Raw genomic sequence first — 6,000 nt, forward strand, 5'->3', positions numbered from 1 at the left:
AATGAAAATGAATGGCAGGAAGCTGGCTGGAAGAGGCAGGTAAATCTCAGTGAGAAAATGCAAAATAATGCATTAGAAAAAGAGGGCATAGAGTGTGATTAAAGCACAAAGTGCTCTGAGTTATTAATGTAAAAGAAAGCAGAATTTGAAGCCACTATGGGCTCTTCCTAAGTATATAGATGTACAAGATTAAAAACAACAACAACAGATGGGTTTAATCAGGGAGTAGGAAAAACAAAAGTGAGAACTCTTGTGCAAATTCTTGGTTCACCTTTACTCAGTGCAGGTGATGCCCTTCTATGCTACTAGAGAAGGTTCAGAGGAGAACCAGGAAATACCCTCATGAGAGTGGCAAGAGCTCCCATATGCAAGTAGCCTGATAAGACAGAGACTCTGAAGTCTGCAGTGGCAGAAGCAAGGAAGGGATGTGATTCACTTCAAAACATTATGAATGGTGTGAACAGAGCTAATACAGGCTCATTCAACTCACACAATACTAGGAAGTACATGATGACATATTCAGTTCAATCAAATTCAACTTTCGTATTTCGGAAAATCCCACACACCGGGACAATGTTCAAGCCCTGGGTCTCAGCTGGGTTTCTCTTTCTTCCTTATAGTAGACCCCAAGGACTCAGCCTCTTTAAAGCTGCTACAAAGCACACAGCCCTAGACCCATTCAGAACTACTCTTTATTCCATAAACATGGCATGATCATCCCTAATAATGATAACAGTAATTATGGCCAATGTTTTTTGAGATCTTGCTATGTGTCAGTCATTTTGCTCAATGTTTTATGCATTAGCCCATTTGAGCCTTCCAGTAGTCTTCTGAGTTAAGTACTAATACTGTTCATTGTATAGATGAGGAAAGTGTGTGACAGAGAGGACCAGACCTTGCTCAAGGGCCCTTTGGCTCTGGAGGCTCTGTACTTAACCACTGAGCTGTAGGGATTCTCTTGCTGCTCCATCTAGATCTTTATAAATGCTGGTCTCTCTAACTAGATGCCCCCTGTGACATATGAATCATTCACCTTTCTCTTACCAGCTTGGATAACCTGTTTTATAGTATACTGTGAATCTAAAACTGAGTTAGGTGCCTCTGCTTTATGCTTCTGTAGCATCCTATACTAATCTTCATCATAGCACTCATTACTCTGGACTGTCATTCCCATTTACCTTTCTCTCCTAGTGATGTTCTGAGTTCTTTAACTTCAGGGACTCTTTCCAATTCATTATTCATTCAATAAATATTTATTGAGAAACTGGTATGTACAAGCCATTGAATCCATAGACCCTAACACTTGGTAGCGGAATAAGAAATATTTGATAAACAAATAAATAAGTTAATGTTCTTCTTTGGGATTCTTTACCCTTTAAGATCAACTGTGAATTTTATTGCTAATCTCACAGAGAAAGACAGGGGTTAATTGCATAATCACATTGAATAAGTTATAAAATTTATTGCATTCGTGCATTCATCCTATAATTACTGCTTTTTATCTTTAGCTTCCAATTCCCACTCTAAAATGATCATTGGAAGTCTTCCTGGTTAAGCACTCCATGTTTAGTATCTCTGCTTGTGGGAAGCCTCAAACCTCATATATACTTAGAGTTTACTTATATAACATTTACTAAGTGCCAGATACTTTTCTGACTACTTTGCATATATTAACTAATTTAATCCTGACAACTCTGTGAAGAAAGTGCTATCATTAAGCCCACATTAGAGATAAAGAAACTGAGACACAGAGAATTTAAGTAACTTGCCTATGGTTATATAGTTAAAAATTGGAGGAAACAGGTTTCAATCCTGGGCAGCGTGGCTCCAGAGTCCATGCTTTTAATCACTGAGCCCTATTACCTCTCATTATACTCTGTTTCTTCTTTGAGGCATAATGATGGGAAACTGCATTTTGGCACATTCTTTGTGAGAGAGCACTTGGTAAAAATTTTGTGGAGAAAAATATGACATGCTATCAAAGTTTAGGATGCTCATGGCCTTTGACTTTGCATTTTCACTTCCTGGTATTCACCTTTGTGTGAAATGGTATGTTTACAAAATTTTCTGTTATAGAATTGTTTATAATGGCAACATTTGGAAAAAAAGTAATATACCAAGTTAATAAATTACATAATTATAAAATGGAAAAGTATGCCACCATCAAAAAAATTCACATAAGTCTTTAAGTACTCTATGGAAAGATATCCATGGTAGTGTTAAATGTAGTGGGGAAAGTATTGATGTGCTTATGAGCTTATGATCACATGTGTGCTTGTATATTAGCTTGTATATGTGAGGCATATCTGTGAATTTATAGACTACGTATTTTCTGGAAGGAGTATGGGGCAGAGAGGTGGAAGGAAGGTATTAACATGACTCTGCTATTCTATTGTTTTCAATAATATGACTTTACTTCATCAAGATGTCATTATTATTCCAAAAAATTCTTGCCTAGGAAGACGAAAAGCAGTATATTGTTCTTCTTATGAACCTCCACAAAATAATTCACATCAGTAACTACCAAACTGTTCAGCTCTTTATTAAAGAGCCTCAAATTACTATTCACTCTCTAAGGCACTTGAGACCCTCAACTCAAAAGTTTTACTTTGTTGAGTCCACCAATCCTAAACTATTACATCATGATCCTTACCAAATCCTAATTAAGTCCCTGAATTGAAAAACTGACCATAAAGCAGACTCCAAAACTTCATAAATAGGCTAACTTTGCACTGCCCTCCGTCAGATACTACTAACACTCTGTCGAAGTGGTATTCTTGTTTATCAACGTAAGAATAAACTTAGCTTTTTATCAACAGGTTATTTTGGTGGTATTTTCAGGGAGTCAATATTCCAAAAGGGACAGGAAGGAAGTTGAAGGAAGACTAATGTTTAACTATGAACCTGTATTACCTTTGGATTTTGCACAGTGTCATTGTATTACTTATTCAACAAAAGGATTTGGAAGGAAAGAAGGAAGGGAAGAAAGAAAGGAAAATGGAAAAGAAAGAAAGGAAAGGAAAGAAAGAGAAGGAAGGAAGAAAAGAAGGAGCAAGCCAAGGTACTGGACAGACACACTTCAGGATAGGATATAAAAGAAAAATCCCAGATCTAAGTCCTTTGTCATTTCAATATGTAGAGGCAAAATAGAAGAGATCAATAGAGAAGAACATCTGTGATAAGATTGAGTTTAAAAAAACAAACAACTTCAGAATGCTTTAAATTTCTTAGGTAGAAGCAGGGTTACTTGTAGAAGAAAGAGAGAGAGGAGGAATGCAGTTTATGTTTGTGGATGTGATTAAATTCCATGAATTCTAGAAGAACTGGGAAGCAAGAGACAAATAAACTTTAATACCCTATATTAAACTCATTTCTTAAAAAAACTGCCATTCTTTGGAAGGCAGGAAAGATACCAGCTGCACCAATTCGGGTCAGCAAGACAGAGAGTAGAGTTACCTTGCCACAGTGGCATGCCATTTCTTCCTCAATAAATCTAGTAGATCCTTTATGGAGAGAAAGTGCTGTGCAGAAGGAGAGAAGAGCTGTAGATGAAGCTGGAGATCCAGCACACATTGCCTTTTCCTAAGAAAAGATTTGCTTATATCTTCCTTTGTCAGTTTCTACTGTGGGTTGAGTGGCCAATCTCCCTTCTAAATTTGATGAAAAACATTAATCTATCGATCCAAAGAACTTCAAAAAAAGAGAAACACAAAGAAAGCCACATGCAGAAACATTATAGTCAAAGTGTTAAAAGACAAAGTCATGAAATCAACAAGAGATACACAACTCATCACACACAAAGGAACCAACCAAAATAAGATTAACAGCTGACTTCTTATCAGACAGTGGAGTCCAGAGTCAACAGGATGACACACGTAAATTACTAGGAAAAAACCTGTTGATCAAGAATTCCTTTCTCCCCCCTCCCCAAGTTTTCCTTTCTTTTTTTTTAAAAGGTGTTTTTTTTCCTTTTTCTCCCCAAAGCCCCCCAGTACATAGTTGTATATTCTTCATTGTGGGTTCTTCTAGTTGCTGCATGTGGGACGCTGCCTCAGCGTGCTTTGATGAACAGTGTCATGTCCACGCCCAGGATTTGAACCAATGAAACACTGGGCCGTCTGCAACGGAGCACATGAGCTTAACCACTTGACTACAGGGCAAGCCTCCCCCAGGTTTTCTTTTAAAGGAGATGTTTAAAGTACCCAAACAGAAAAAGTGACTTCAAGGAAAAGAATGCAAATAACTGCAGAACTCCAGGTTGTCTGTAGGAAGGATGATCCATAGCCTCCTCTTCAATACAATCTAAAGCTTTCAAGGAATAATGCCCAAGATCCTAAGGTCAAGAATTCTATATTTAGCAAAACTCTTATTCAAAAATGAAGGTGAAATAAAGAGATTCCCAACAAATCAAAGTCTTGAGAGTATTTGTTGCTAGCAGACCTGCCTTACAAGAGTACAAAAGGAAGTTCTTCAGGCTGAAAGGAGGTGACACTGGACAACAACCAAAGTCCATACAAAAAAATTAAAAGAACCAATTATAGTAATTACATAAAATAGAATGTAAATGTATGAATTTATTTAGATAAATTTTGATATCAAAAGTGATTATACATATTTTTGCTTTTCCAATGAAGTAGAGATTATACACTACTAACATATCACAAAAATAGCGTGTTGACTTTTAAGCATTTTGAGTTAATTAACTTTTTCCTCACTATTGTTATAATCACTGGATTATTAAGGGAAGAGCCTTTCCTAAGCTAATTTTGGCTGCTCTTGTCGTCTTTCTCCTTCTCCCTTCCGTTTTCTCTATTCTCCTATCACTAGAAGCTCCAATTTTGATCTACTTCTTATTTTTCTATCTTCATAGATCAGTTTCATAGCATTTTTCAAGAATCAGCTCCATGAATATTCTCTTCTTCTTCTGACCCTGTTGTTTATCCTGTGGATGAAAGAGGCATTTCTTTCAGCTCCACGTGGCCTTCTGCTTCAAGTAGCTTTTTTCCAGCCAGAAGCAATCATATGAATCATATAAATCAGGCCAAATCATATGATGCTGTCGACATGGCCAGAGTCCCATATCTGTCTCATTTAGTGAGAAGTCTTTCCTCGGTTTCTACTCTCTGTGATTCTGTACTTTTGGAGATATACATGTGAATAAGAGGCGATTTGATTTGGATTGATAGAAAGTAGCCATTGAAGAAAACTTATGGCTTACTCCAACTCATTCTAAAAGTTTATATCTTACTATTATCATCATACTAAAACTGTGTGCAATTAGTTTTTTTTAAAGACTTTATTTTTTAAGAGAAGTTTTAAGTTCACAGCAAAATTGAGAGGAAGGTACAGAGATTTCTCATACACTCTCTGCCTGCACACATGCATATCATCCCGTATTATCAACATCTTCCGCCAGAGTGGTACATCTGTTACAACTGATGAGCATTCATTAAGTCAAAGTCCACAGTTTACATTAGAGTTTACTCGTTTGGACAAATGTAAAATGACATGTATCCATTGTAGTATCATAAGAGTATTGTTGCTGCCCTAAAAATCCTCTGTACTCTGCCTGTTCATTCCTTTCTCCCCCTGAACCCCTGGTAACCAGCGATCTTTTTACTGTCTCCATAGACTTACCTTTTCCAGAATGTTATATAGTTGGAATCATCCAGTGCATAGCCTTTTCAGACTGGCTTCTTTCACCTAGTAATATGCATTTAAGTTTCTCCCATGTCTTCTCATGACTTGATAGCTCGTTTGTTTTTAGTGCTAAATAATATTCTCTTGTCTGGATGTACCAGTTTATTTATCTCTTCTCCTGGTGAAGGGCATCTTGGTTGTGTCCAAATTTTGGTAAATATGAATAAAGCTGCTGTAGACATGCCTGTGAAAGTTTTTGAGTGAATATAAGTTTTCAGCTCCTTTAGGTAAATAACAAGGAGCACAGTTGATGGATCATGCAATAGGAGTAAGTTTAGTTTTATAAGAAACTGACACAGT

This window comes from Equus quagga, chromosome 13 (assembly GCF_021613505.1).
Source record: "Equus quagga isolate Etosha38 chromosome 13, UCLA_HA_Equagga_1.0, whole genome shotgun sequence".
NCBI lineage: Eukaryota > Metazoa > Chordata > Mammalia > Perissodactyla > Equidae > Equus > Equus quagga.